Here is a 15,112-nt window from a genome sequence, read left to right as displayed (position 1 = left end):
TTAACTAACTTTAAAATATTGTGAGGTTTTTAAATGTGTGATTTGAGAGCCATTTTAAATTCTAAATAAAATATTATGTTTTATACCTCCTCCTGTATTCCTTAATGAGTGCTCCGGATTGTGTAATGTTCAGTTCCCACAGAGCAGTTCCCAATTTTACCTGTGTCTGTAGCCTAACTATAGCACTCAAAGAGTGGAGACTTTAAAGAAATTGATGATTTAAGCACAATATGGCCTTAGAGCATCTGTTTCTGTAGCAGTTCATCTATCAACTATAAGAAGAAAGTAAACAGATAGTTGTAACTAGGGAATCAGGGACCAAAAGATATCCTGGAACTTTGTAGACCAGGCTGGCCTGGAACTCACAGAGATCTGCCTGAGTGCAGGTATTAAAAGGGTGTGCCACCACACCCAGCCAACCCTGTGGGATTTTTGTTGTTGTTTAAAAGATGTGTGTGTGTGTGTGTGTGCATGTGCACACACGCGCGTGCGCTTGCAGTAAGTTTGAGTGCACCATCAGTTTTGTATGTCTGTGTGCCCTTGCAAATTTGTGTGCACCGTGATCGCACAGGTGCCGTGAGGACAGAGGACAGTCTGTCCCCTGGAACTAGAGTTACAGTGGCTGTGAACTTCCTGATGTGGATCATGGATACTGAACCCAGGTCCTCTAAAGGGCAGTTAACACTCTTACCCACTGACTCATCTTTCCATCCTTTGAGGAAGGTTTCACTTTATAGGCCTGGCTGGCCTGGGACAAGCTACATATAGCAGGCTGACCTTGTTACTTTTGAGGCAGGGTCTCACTTTATAGGCCTGGCTAACCTGGAATTAGCCACATAAACCAGGCCAGCCTCAAATTCCCAGAGGTCTGTTGACACTGCCTCCCAAATGCCACCATAGCCAGATAACCTCTGGCTTCTCTACTTATTTTTTACCTTGTTTGAGACAAGGTCTGGCCTCCCTAGACTCCAGGAAGGTGGCCCCTGATCTTCTAGGGATTCTCCTGTCTCTGTCTCCCATTTCCCAGTAGAACCAGAGGGATGACAGAGGCCCCTGCTTTTATCACAGCAGCTATGATTAACTTACCGTGATACACAGATGCCTGAAAGAGACTGTAGGTATGCGTGGTTTTGTTCCTAAACTACAGCCTCAGGACACAATACCTTTCTGGAACCAACCTCCAACTTGTGTTGATCCCACTACCTCTGCCTCCTGAGTGCTAAGATTACATATATGTGCCACCACACCTACCTGTGCTGTCTTAAAACTAAGTTTCCTTACCTGAAGACTGTCTTGCTTTTAATGTATTGTTTTTATAAACTTCATTCGTTTGTTTACTCAAACAAGTTAAGCATCACAGAGATCCCCTCAAAAACACGAATGCATTGTGAATAAATTTGTTATTCCATTGCAGAGGTGTCATTACTATCAAGGCATCTGTGGGTGTGTTACTTTGTGTTGTGCTTGTTTCTAATTCAAACTTTACTTTTTGTTAATAAAAGATCTTTAAAAGAAAAGCCAAATTGGTGAAATTAATTCAATAGTTTAAAGAGATCTTTAAAAATTAATTCTCATTTCTTTTCATTTTAAAATGCTCAGATTTCTACATTTTCTCCCAACTCTAAGCTAACAGTGGTGAGCACTGAGATTATGTGACAGCAGCTGTGTTGCTATCCCCAGATGGCCCTCGTAACCTCCAGCATACCTCCTCCATGGTGGGAGTGACCATCTGGGCTGCCTAACCACCAGAAGAAACTCAGCTGGTTCCACCTCTGGACACTCCTTCATAAAGCCTGTGGCTGCTGAGATTCATCCTTGGAGTTCCCAACTTGCAAGTGGCTCGGCATTGTTCCTGGCTAGTCTGGCATCGTCTCAATTGCCACTGTTACTCCAGACGCCTCTAAACTTCACTCATCTGTGTTATGTTCATATTCGACAGCCTAGCTCAGCAATACTAAGCACAGGGGTTCTCATCCTCTGGTTCCCATCACAGTACCTCTTGGATCTGTCCTGAGGCAGCCGACCTCAACGCTACACCTGTATAACCTGTGGCACCCCTTACTAATGTTTAAATGTAATCAATGAAAGAATCCCTGCTTTAACATATCCATCCACCCTTCTGGGCCCAACTGAATAAAGGACATATACTTTGAGGTCTACATCTGTGGCATTAGAGTCCTCTTCTGTTTCTGCCTGCTTCCTTTGTCTATGACCTGCTATAACGCTGTTCCTTTCCCTTCCTTTTTCTGTCTCCCTGGGACTTCCTATAGAAAGCTGCTGGGCATCCCAGTGCTGAGCAGAACTAAGGGTGGAAGAAAGAGGTCTCAAGGGGGCCAAACTAGAAGAGCTTTAAAAAATACTATCCTTCGATTACCGGCAAAATATATTTTAATTTCTCCTTTTCTCAATAAGCTCCATATATTACTTCTCTTTTAAAGAACCAGCTTCACAATATTGGAGAGGCTACCTTAAAAGCCCTTCTTCTATAATGAGAATGATGAATAAATGCCATCCTAGAGCTTTCACCCAATTAACTGGTGGAAGCAGAAGCAGAGATCCACAGCTAAGCACTGAGCTGAACTCCTGGAATCCAACAGTAGAGACAGAAAAGTGATGAGAAAAAGGATCAAGACCAGGCTGGGAAAACCCACCGAGACAGCTGACCTGAGCAAGTTGGGAGCACACAGACCCCAGTCTGACAGCTGGAGAACCAACATAAGACCAAACCAGGCCCCCTGAACGTGGGTGTCAGTTGGGAGGTCAGGGCAGTCTATGGGACCTCTGGCAGTGCAACCAGTATTTATCCTTAGTGCATGGACTTTGGGAGCCCATCCCCTAGGGAGGGAAACTCAGCCTAGATACATGAGGGAGGGCCCAGGCCCTGCCCCAAATGATGTGACAGACTTTGATGATGCCCCATGGGATTGGTGGGGATGTGGGAGGGTGGGATGGAAAGGGAACTTGGATTGGTATGTAAAATAAGATTCTTTTTAATTTAGATTTTTAAAAAAGAGCCAGTTTAATATCTGGGTAATGGTGGCACACACCTTTAATCCCAGCACTCAGGAGGCAGAGGCAGGAAGATCTCTGAGTTTGAGGCCAGCCTGTTCTACTGATCCAGTTCCAGGACAGCCAAGGCTACAAAGAGAAACCCTGTCTCAAAAAACCAAAACAGAAGAAGAAGAGGAAGGAGGAGGAAGAGGAAGAGGAGGAGGAGGAAAAAGAGAAGAGGAGAAGGAGGAGGAGGAGGAGGAGGAGGAGGAGGAGGAGGAGGAGGAGGAGAAGAAGAAGAAGAAGAAGAAGAAGAAGAAGAAGAAGAAGAAGAAGAAGAAGAAGAAGAAGAAGGAAGAAGGAAGAAGAAGAAGAAGAAGAAGAAGAAGAAGAAGAAGAAGAAGAAGAAGAAGAAGAAGAAGAAGAAGAAGAAGAAGAAGAAGAAGAAGAAGAAGAAGAAGAAGAAGAAGAAGAAGAAGAAGAAGAAGAAGAAGAAGAAGAAGAAGCACTGTTATTACAGCTTAGTTGGAAAGAAAACCGAGACACACAGAACAGCTATGTCCTTTACCAGGACTATCACTGTGCCTTTTCTGTCTTAGTCACTGTTCTATTGCAGTGAAGAGATGCCATGACCAAGGCAACTCTTATAAAAGGACACATTTAATTGGGGCCTTGCTTGAAGTTTCAGAGGTTTAGTCTATTAGCATGGCAGGGAGCATGGCAGGAACTCGGCATCACTCCTGACACTGGAGAAGTAACCCAGAGTTACATCCTGATCTGCAGGCCAAGAGAGAGACTGGGACTGGTGTGGGTTTTTTGAAAGCTCAAAGCCCAGCCCCCAGTGACACACTTTCTCTAACTCCAATTCCTCCTCAAATATTGTCACTCCCTGATGACTAAGCGTTCAAATATATGAGTCCATTCTTATTCAAACCACCACATCTTCAGTGTGCTTTGCATCATGGTATATTGATTAGCTCTGTGTTAAAACAAGATAGCTATTAAACTAAGTTGTACTTCCTTAAGACACCTAAAGTCAGCCCCGCTCTCATTCAAATCACTCACTTGGATTTCTCTTGCATTTGCTTAGTTTCCTTCTGCCAGATGTGGTAGCACAGGTCTGGAGTCCCAGCCTTGAGAACCTGAAGGAGGAGGATTTTAATTCCAGGCCAGAATAGATTGTATAGAAACACCTTGTCTAAAATTTAATATTTTTTTTACTTTTAGTCTCAAGAATTACTGTTTTCAGTTTCTTTCTGCTACTGCTTTGTACTGGCTGGTTTTATGTCAACTTGACACAAGCTAGGGTCATTAGAGAGGAGGGAGCGTCAGTTGAGAAAATGCATCCATAAGATCCAACAGTGGCAAGACTGTAGAGCGTTTTCATAATTAGTGATTGATGGAAGAGGGCGCAGGCTACTGTGGGTGGGGCCATTCCTGGGCTGGTGGGTCAGGGTTCTATAAGAAAGCAGGCTGAGCAAGCCATAGGGAACAAGTCAGTAAGCAGCACCCCTCCATGGCCTATGTATTGGCTCCTGCCTCCAGGTTCCCATCCTGACTTCCTTTGATGATGAAATTCAGATGTGAAAGTATAAGCAGCATAAACCCTTTCCTCCCCAAGTTGCCTTGGTCGTGTTGTTTCATCAAAGCAATAGTAACCCTGAGACATTTATAGCATTTTCAGGCATATAGGAAGAGCCCCCACATTCTTGTTGGCTGCTTGACTATATTTTCACAGTTCTGAAGATGAGAAGTAAAAGAAATTAAGATATGTAAAGTTATCACCAAAGAGAAAAGTATTTACATTACATAGCTAAAAATATCATGAATGATTTGCATATTTTCTTGCTGCTGGACAAATACTTCAGGAAAACCCAGCATAAACTTGATTTAAAATTCTAACCCAAGACATGATTCTGTTTACTGAGAAGGCTGTGGCTATAGGTTTTGGCCGAAGGCAAGACAGTTTTTCCCACAAGCTGTGTCATTACTGACAGTCATGCCAAGAAGTGGTGCTGTGACACAGCAATTAGTCTAAGGAGAATTGAAGTGGAACGAGAACATAAGAAAGTACAGTGTTAAATTAAAAGCAATGGTGAAATCACATCAAATATAAGCCGTTTGATTATGGGGCCTTTTAAGTGTTGTCCCTCACTTATGTCCCTGGGCCAATGTGACACCACATCAAACTTACCCTCTGACCATAGTTTTCTCTGTACTTCAAGCCAGTCCTCAGGACTCCAGTCTCAGCATTCTCTGCCCTCCCTTGTGACCTGGGAGGCTTACCCACGTAGGCTACACAGTGGCTCCTTCAGTCACTGGCACTGGGGGTCAGAGTGTCCCTCACACCCATCCCTCCTTGATTTCCATGTCAGGAGTTCACCTTCCACTGCTCCAGCCCCTCCTGGACTCCAGGGACATGCCTCCCCTGTCCTTCTTTGCTCATGGATAACAGCAACTTTCCATTGTTGCTTGGGTGCCTCAGTGGTCCTTGTTTTCCTAACCCTTCCCAGAGGCCTGGCTTTTCATAGCAGTCCCCACAGCATCCAAGCCTACAGACCTGTTTTCTGCAGGGTATCCTGGCAGACAGTTTCAGGATATTCACACTTTGAGAAATGATGGAGTCACAGAAGTGCATTTGGACTAGAAGTCTTTGTAGTTCAGATCAATAGATTTCAAATCAATGGACCCTGAATCAATTGTCATCAGGTAATCTGAGATCTAGTTTCATTGAGTTTTTACCTGTTTTGATACTGAATTATATGTCCACATCTCCACTTAGTGGCCTGTAGATGAAGAGAATTTTTGGTATTAGAACTTTTATGTCATTAGGTCACGGTTCTGCCATCTTGTCGAAAATAACACGGAAGATTTTGCAGACCAGATGTTGGTTTCATGTTATTGTGGGATCACATTCAGAACTAGAGACATTGGCTACTTTAAGGACTTCATTTTTTTAGGGTTTTTCTTTTTTAATTATTTTTTTATTTAGGTTAGAAACAATCTTGTTTCACATGTCAATCCCAGCTCCCTCTCCCTCCCCTTCTCCCCTGCCCTCCCCATCAGGTCCCCCAGTCCCCCACCCAGTCTCTACTCTGATCCCCAGGGAGGGTGAGGCCCTCCATGGTGGATCCCCAGTAACTGTCATTTCATCCAAGGCAGGGCCTAGGCCCTCCCCTGTGGAGAGCTGCGATGTGCCTCGCATTAAAGATGGCACAGGCTTTCACCTACCACCCTCCCGACGATGGTGAGCGATGGTGAGCGCTCTCGAAGTAAACAACTCCACATTTGGTCAAGGCTCGGGTCCACGGCTTGCTTCCCTGTATGTGGACCTATCTGCTGTGGCCAAGTGGGGCTATATAAGCTGTGGGCTGGCTTTCCCCGGGAAGAAGAAGAAGACTGTTTCAAGATTCCTGAATAAACCACTTGGAGAAGAGTTCCTGAGTCGCATCTTCATTGCTGGTCGAGGTGGTCGCAACACTCCCCCAAGAGTCCCGGCTGAGAGAGCCTCCCATATTGTGGCATGGGCACTCAAAGTCTATTTGTACACCAGGGGTAAATACTACCCAAGTGTGATATGCTTTTGTATTCTTTGGATGTGTGTTTATGTTTTAAAAAAAAGGAGCAAGAAGGACTTAGATGATTCAGTGGATAGAGGCACTTGTTGCCAAACCTGAGAACCTGAGTTCAAGCCCCAGAGTCTCCATGGTGAAAGGAGAGAAACAGCTTCTGTGAAGCTCCACATACATATGCAACACACACACACACACACACACACACACACACACACACACACACACGGTAAGAATAAGCCAATTACAAACTAAGTAACAATATCAGTGATGGCTACAAGTAAGATGTGAATAAAAGACAACACATGCAAAAAGACATAAGGGGTGGCTTGGGTTGCAGTTGGATTGGTAACATGCTTCCCAAGCATTCACAAAACCCTGGGTTTCATTAGCTATAACCTAAGATACACCAGACTTTGTCTCAAAAAATCAATACTGTATAAATATAAAGCCAATCAATGTCATTTGGAAGTTAGAATAGTGGTAACTTTGGGTAGATGTTATGTGTAGAACGGTGGTCATGTGGGGGCTTCCTAGACACTAGTGATTTCTTCCTTAAGCTGAGTGCTACCCATTGTGGGAACACCAGACCTTGAGCAGAGACCCACTTCCCCTTCTGCCTGGGAGTAGGCAGCTGTAAGACAATGTTTAGTAAAAACATGTTTACTAAAAACGATACAATGCCCAGGGCAATAAGTTCCTGGAAAAGGCCTTCCCACGGAAACCGCCCTGACCTCGACCTTGTCCAAAGACTAACCGCATCTTCAGACCCACCCACATCCACTTCTGGGGGCAGAGCAGAACCAGCCAGGGGAGAGGAGAGAGCAGAAGCTTCTCTGGTGGGAGCTTTTCTTAGGAGGTTTTCTTGAACCTTTTTGGAGCCTGTTTAAAGTTTTCTTTACATCTTTGAACGAGTCTCTGTGTTGTCAATCCCCGACACCCTCCGCACGTTCTCGGACACAGGCCGAGCAGCAGACGTGACAACCCATGGAGAGGGATCCATTTGTGAAAACTTGTTGGAGCATCTTTATAACGGGGTGTGGGTTTTTGTACTTATACTTAAATAAAATAAAATGTTCTGAAAATAACAACATCACAGCTTGCTCCTATTTTGGACAATGATGTAGAACCACTGGCCAATAACCACTCACCTATAGTTGTATTTCATCTGGAAAACATCCAACAAGTATAAGATGCTGATGGAAAACTGCTGTGATGTGGAATCTTTGTGCTTGAGATGATATAATGTAAGATTTTGGTATTGTTGACTGGTACCCTAGTAGACAAAGTTGATTAAGATGGTAAAATTTTATGTTTCCTCAAGTCTTAGTCACCTTTTTATATAAAAATAAGCCAAAGATTCATGCTATTAAGTAAAGAACAAAAAAAAAATCAAACCCAAGACCCTCCAAAACTCACAATGCCTGTAGATGCTAGTTGCCCCCAATGTAGAGTTAATATTTCCCTCACTTCTGCATTTGGAGATGGAGTTCATTGAGCTCCTTATTGGTCCTTATTTACTGTATCTGAATAGAGACATGAAACCAAACTTTATATGCTCACCCTAGGGGCCACACAGGGTGCCTCAGCTTGTTGAGTCAAAGCCTCTTCCCTGTGAACACCTTAGGAAGCTGAGCCCTACCCAGCAACAGTTGCAAGACTTTGTTTAAATGGCACTCAGATACATCACGAATGAACACTAAAGAAACAGTGCAATAAATAATCGGGGGATTTTATTCTATTTTGCCTTAACTATACTAAAAGGAAATATTGTTTTTCTCCAAATAGTATCATATAATTGTTTCTGATAATGATTAGAGTTTATTAGTTTAGATATTTGATTGTTTTGGTTTAGTTTGTTTATAATAAATAAGATTTATATTATGACCTACCTATCATGTGAAATAGAAACGCCATGTAGATTTCTTCTTTTAAGGAAGAATTCTAGTTATTATGATTTCTTTCATGGCTATTCAACGCACAAAAAAATCCCAAAATATTTAGTGTCAACATTACAAAATTAGAAAATTACACTGTGATTAAGATTGTCCAAATATCCCCTTTGCAACCATTGTGTTCATGGCAATCAGGCTTTTAGTGCTAAGTTTTCTAATACAACTCAAAGGTCTCTGATCTACTCTTTGATATCCAATTACAAATACATTTTCCCTTTGTTAGCTGAAGCTGTTATTATTACGTCTTGATACCATTCTGCCACCATTACCCAGATTGTCTTCCCTGGGAACTGATGAAATGACACACTGTGTCCTTCCCAGCTAATTGGAGTTTAAATTTAAAGTGCATTCATTTAAGACAAGCCTCCTCTTAGGTGAACTATACTTCTATGATTGGAAGAAAGCAATGGTGTTGGTCTTGGAAACTGACTGTCCCCAAGCAACAAGAGGTCTGAAGAACATATGCTATTCTGGATGTGGGATTCCTCCCACTGCATAAGAAACCAACAGAGCTATTTCTGTGGTCAGAGAAAAATTCACCTGACATACTTTATTGGTATCTCATCACTGTGGTAGCAAAGTGCCACGGATCTAGTTGCTTTTTAAACTAAGGTGTTATATCTTCCAGTAGTGGAGTGTGAAGTCAGTGTAGATGAACTTGTCAAGTGACAGTTCATCGTGCCTGTCCTCTGTAGATACTATGGGGGGGCAGAATTAATCATTTATTACTCCCTTGTTTTTTTCCAAACCTTCTAGAGGTTGCCTGCATTCTGTGGCTTGTGACTCATCTTCAAAACTACTGGCTCCCTCTACATCAGAAAAACCCCTTTTGATCTGCAGTGTAACATTCTCAGGCATCAGGGATCCCTTCAGTCATTAAATTATCTGCTACAGATGGCTACATCTACAGAAAAAGATACATTTATAAGAAGGCACCAGATATAGTTGTAACGTTTTACCATTTCCCAATAATGCCATTGAGTTGTGAATCCACCACATATGTGGACTTCGCTAGAGCCTTTGTGATTCAGTCACCTCTCCCTGAATCTAGAAGCCTTGAAGACACTAACCATTTTATATCTACACACACATAACCTGGTCAGAACCGTTGCAATCTTAGGAGACCTCATAGGCACTTCAGGAAGATAGTTTTTCCTCCTATTTCTCTGTACTTAAGGAAACTGGATATGAGGAAGGTGGTGTTGCTATAATCACCTTGCTTGTCTGATGATAAAGTCCGAGGGCTAAAGTCTGGGCATGCTTGATATACGTTTCAGTAACAGGAGCCCACCCACACCCCTGCTAAATCTACCTCCATACCACAAGTAATACAGAGAGGCACATAGTGTACTATGAATCTCACCCACCAGTCTCAGAGCTCCCTGTTTATAGCATTGCCAAACAAGGTTGTCAGTTTCAGTTAGGTGAGGACTGTTTTCGCTTATAGCAACATAGATGAGAACAGTGGCTTATGTCCCAGACTTTGTTCTGTCCTGCATAATAAATCTAGAGTTTGGCAGTTTAGGTTTGTACCTTGGTTTGCAAAGGTCACTTTTTGCTTCACTACTTTAGACATGGACTCCTTAGGTACCTTACACCCCTCGGGTATGGTTACTAGACTATGTGTTCTGAGACGGAAGGGCTTGAAGAAAGGGAAAACAGAAGAAGGACTCTTAGCTCTATCCGTGTTTTGAAACTACTCTTCCCAGAAGACTCTCTCCCTCCTCCCCGACTTAACAAATCATTGGCTAAGTATTTTTTAATGTTTTAAGTTTTTAAAAGTTTTTTTTATTTTACATACCAACTACAATTCTCTCTCCCTCCCTTCCTCCTGCCCTCCCACCATCCCCCCACACAACCCACCATCCATTCCTCAGTAAGGCTAATAAAGGAACTGATGGGAATGGGCACTTTCACAGAACAATAAAATGTGAAGCCCTTTCCCTCTCAACTTGAAAAGTCAAGAGGAGGGGATAATGTTTCTGACCCTGCTATGAGGGTGTCTATGGAAGGGGGAGCTGATGGCCTCCAGAAGAGTAGTTAAGGGATCTTGGTTGTGACACAAACCAAGACATGAGAGAAAACATTGTCCAAGCTCTCTTCCTGTCTCCTGTCTGTGCTTCCATTAGTCTAAACCAAGCCTGGAGAGCCTGTATGAAAATGATGAAAGTGTACATAAGGAGTTCCCTGGATACAGAAAGGGAAAGGTGAATAGAAAATAAATCTAAAAGACAAGCAGATAATGATGGGTAAATAGAAAATGGATCTAAAAGGCAAGCAGATAATGATGGGTAAATAGAAAATGGATCTAAAAGACAAGCAGATAATGATGGGTAAATAGAAAATGGATCTAAAAGACAAGCAGATAATGATGGGTAAATAGAAAATGGATCTAAAAGGCAAGCAGATAATGATGGGTAAATAGAAAATGGATCTAAAAGACAAGCAGATAATGATGGGTAAATAGAAAATGGATCTAAAAGACAAGCAGATAATGATCAAGGCAACAGTTGGGTACATTCACAATTATCTTGTTGTGGAATATTATTTTATTTATGCAGTGGAACATTTGTTTAATGATGCAAAGATGTTTTGCATTCTTTTATGTTGCATTTGTTTAGTTCTGTAAAGCTGTGTCACTTTGCCTGCCTAAAACACCTGATTGGAATAATAAAGATCTGAATGGCCAATAGCTAGGCAGGAGAGGGATAGCCAAGCAGAGAGAATAAAGAGAAGGAGAGAGAAGAAAGAGGAGGAGCTAGAAAAGGCAGGGAGGAGGATGACAGGGGTCAGACACAACCACACAGCAAGTCATGGAGAAAGAAGTAAAGGAAGATATACAGAAATAGAAAAAGGTAAAAAAGAAAAAAAAAGATAAAGGTAAACACCCAGAGGCAAAAGGTAGACAGGATAATTTAAGTTAAGAAAAAGCAGGCTAGACAGTCTACAATCCCACTGCCAGAGAGTCTGGGAAACAGGCAGGACCCTAAGAGAGATATGCATAGTACCCCAGAGAAGGAGAATGAGGCAAGATCTACTGAGCAGGTTGGGTGCATGGGGGGAGGGGAGAGGGAGGGAGGGGAAAGGGGGAGGAGAGGAGAGGAGGGGAGGACATGGGGAACCAGGAAGGTTGAGTCAGGAGAAGAATAGGGGAGAGCAGGATGAGATATACTATAATAGGAGTCATTATAGGTTTGAGGAGACACCAACTGGCGAACTACGCAATAGTTGAGAGACTACCTTAAATGGCCCTCCCTGATAATGACTTTGACTAATTTGTTATATGCCATCCTAAACCTTCAACCAATGACTGATGGAAGCAGAGGCAGACACCCACAGCTAAACACTGAACTGAAACCATCCTGGAACCCAGCGACAGAGAGGGAGGACTGATGAGCAAAAGGATCAAGACTGGACTTGTTTAACCCAGAGAAACAGATAACCTGAACAAGGGGGAGCTCTTGGAGCCCAGACTGATGGCTGGGAATCCAGCATGGGACTGATCAAGACCCCCTGAATGTGGGTGTCAGTGAGGAGTCCTAGGCAATCTATGGGGCCTTCGGTAGTACATAAGTATTTATTGCTGGCATACAAACGGACTTTGGGTGCCCATCCCACAACAATGGATGCTCTCTCAGCCTGGACTCTTGGAGGAGGGCCTGGGCCTTGCCGTGAAAGAAATGACAGACTCTGGATATCCCCCATGGGGGGCTTCACCCTCTCTGGGGTACAGAATGGGGATTGGGTGGGGGGCTGGGGGTTGTTGGGAGGGCTTGGGAAGAGGGGAGGTGAGGGAGCTGGGTGGGATTGACATTTGAAACAACCTTGTTTCTAATTTAAATAAAAAAAGTTTAAAGAAAAGAAAAAGGAAAAACTGGCTAGAAACAAGTCAAACCAAGGCTGGCTGGACATTTATAAGTAATAGTAAGAATCCATGTATTTATTTGAGAGCTTTGAGGCAGGCCCCCAAAAGAATTAAGAGTAGAAGAGAAAAAAAAAAGAACTATATTACCTTGTTTTAAGGAAGCATAATTTTATAGGCATATATGAGCTGTTTCCAGCCTTAAATTTCAAGTTATTAAATTAGAAGTTGTTGGAGGGAGGAAAAGAGGGCGCAAGAGAAAGAGAGATTAGTTTGAAGAAAGGTGTGTATGTGTGTGTGTGTGTGTGTGTGTGTGTGTGTGTTTACATTTGTTCCTCTGATATCTTAGCATTAAGAATAGAAGCTTCCACCTTCTGTCAATTGATTAACTTCAGGATCGCTGCCCTTTCAGCAATACCTGTCGCCTTGCCCTAGTGAAGGACAATGCTATGGCAGCTGAAACACGTGCTATTAGCAATTACACACTTAGGTCCACTTTTCTCTTTTTAATGGTTTCATAGGGATATAATTCAAATACTATACAATTCACTCCTAAAAATGTACAATTTTATGTTTTTTTAGTATATCCATACCATCACATAACCATCACCACAATCAGTGTAGAACACTTCTATTAACCCCAAAAGAAATTCCATACCTTTAACCATTACCCCAATACCCTTCTTGTTCAATTTTTTTGGATCACTGCTCTAGCACTGTAAAAACTAACATTGGCACATAATTTTTATAATTCACAAGTTATATGATGTATAATTTTCTTAAAGTTTTGGTTTCTAAAATAACAAAATGAATATACTGTTCTAATTTTAGTACATGCACTAGTAACATTGTTTCTCCTTTATTTTCCTTCCACAGAATTGCCCAAATCAATTTGCTAGACATGTCAATAACTACATGTTCACTTCTTTCTCTTTATTCTGAGAGTCAAGTGGTGGTGGCACACACCTTTAATCTCAGCACTCAGGAGGCAGAGGCAGGTAGATCTCTGAGTTTGAAGCCAGCCTAGTCTACAAAGTGAGTTCCAGGGCAGTCACTGCCACACAAAGAAACCCTATCTCGAAAAAACAAAACAAAAAGAAATATTCTGAGGTTTTGGGTTCTTTGAGACATGTCTCAGTATTTTTATCTTTCAGTATTATCTAAGGTAAGTGAACGGTCATTTGCAACTGAACAAACTTTAAAAGTTTACATGATATTGAGAGGAGTCAAAAGTAGGCCATAGAGTACTTTAAGTAGTTCTACTTTCTAGGAATTGATAAAAAAGTTCTTAATATTTTGCCTCTGTCACACGCCCCCAGACACAACTGATGCCATGATGGAAGATCCCTTCAGGTCTTAGAACCCAGCATGTAGCCAGCAACAACTGCCAAAATGAGAACAAAGTCCATAATTCTGGGAAAGTCCCTAAATGTACCAACCTTCCTTTTTGGCTTCTGTAGTTCCACTCCTGGCTACCAGTTCTTCTAACAGAGATGTGTCAACACAGGATGTGATTTTTGTGCTGAAAGGCTCACTCTGAGAAAGGAGTGGCACTGTGTTTGGTCCCAAACACCCAGTGTAGTCTCTGGAAGGCTTTCTACTGGCTTGAACCCATGTCTGAGTGGTTTTCTCTGGTGAGTACCTCAAAACACCTCTAATTTTACTTCCTTTAAGGGCAGTATATGAAAATAAATGAAAATTCTGAGGCAAGCCAACAAATACAAAGATTAGAAAGTAGATTAGAAGATAGAAGAGGGTCTTATTTTACTACAGAAACAAGAGTGTTGAATTTAAAGAGATGACATGATTTTGTCTCTACCTCTGTGAACATCTATATTCATTTTATGGTGCATATTCACTCAGGATAATCTCACGAGTTTCTACCATTTGTACATCTGTCAGTGGGCTCTGAATAGCTCCAGTCCTAATAAGCTTTTCCTCTGGTTCTAAACCCAAATGCCTTCCTGGGTGTTTTCACTTGGATATCTTATGACATTCAGCAGATACAAACTGAATTTGTATTTTTTTGACTGTGCCAGCAACACCCTCAGGAAGCTCCTGGATCCCAGCAATATGGTGCTTATGTCTCTATGCATCCCTTCCCCCTGAAGCATGAATAGGTCCTATGAATTCTGTGAATTTCATATAACCATTAGAATGTGTACCTGAAACGACAGTGGAATATCACCATGCTCACACTGAGCAATGTAAGATCCCAGCAGACTCACTTGGGAACTCCCGTGCATTGTGTAATAAGGCCATATTGGTGAATCTCCATTGTGATGGTTGTTCTTAGCTGTCAACTTGACTACATCTGGAATTAACTAAAACCCACGTGGCTGGGTTCACCTCTGAGGGATATTTTTTTCTTAATTAGGAGGGAAGATCTGCTTTAATCCAGACCTTTTGAGGTGGGAAGATGCACCTATAAAGTGGCCACACCTTCTGCTGGAAGCCTATATAAAGGACAGGAGAGAAGAAAGTTAGTTCTCTTTTCCTGCTACCTCACACTCTCACTGGCAAGTCTAATCCTTCACAGGCATTAGTCTGCTTCTTTGTGATTCTGGCCTGTACTGAAGTCTAGGTGAGGCTTCTGGCTTCATGAACTGAACAACTATTAGATTCTTGAACCTTCTGTTGGTAGACAGCAAATGTTGGAGTAGCTGGACCATCAGCTGTAAGCCATTCTGATAAATTCCATATATATTAAAAGTTCTGTTCCTCTAGTGACC

The sequence above is a fragment of the Mesocricetus auratus genome, unplaced genomic scaffold, assembly GCF_017639785.1.
Source record: "Mesocricetus auratus isolate SY011 unplaced genomic scaffold, BCM_Maur_2.0 Super-Scaffold_100010, whole genome shotgun sequence".
Lineage (NCBI taxonomy): Eukaryota > Metazoa > Chordata > Mammalia > Rodentia > Cricetidae > Mesocricetus > Mesocricetus auratus.
This window is presented reverse-complemented; position numbering follows the sequence as displayed.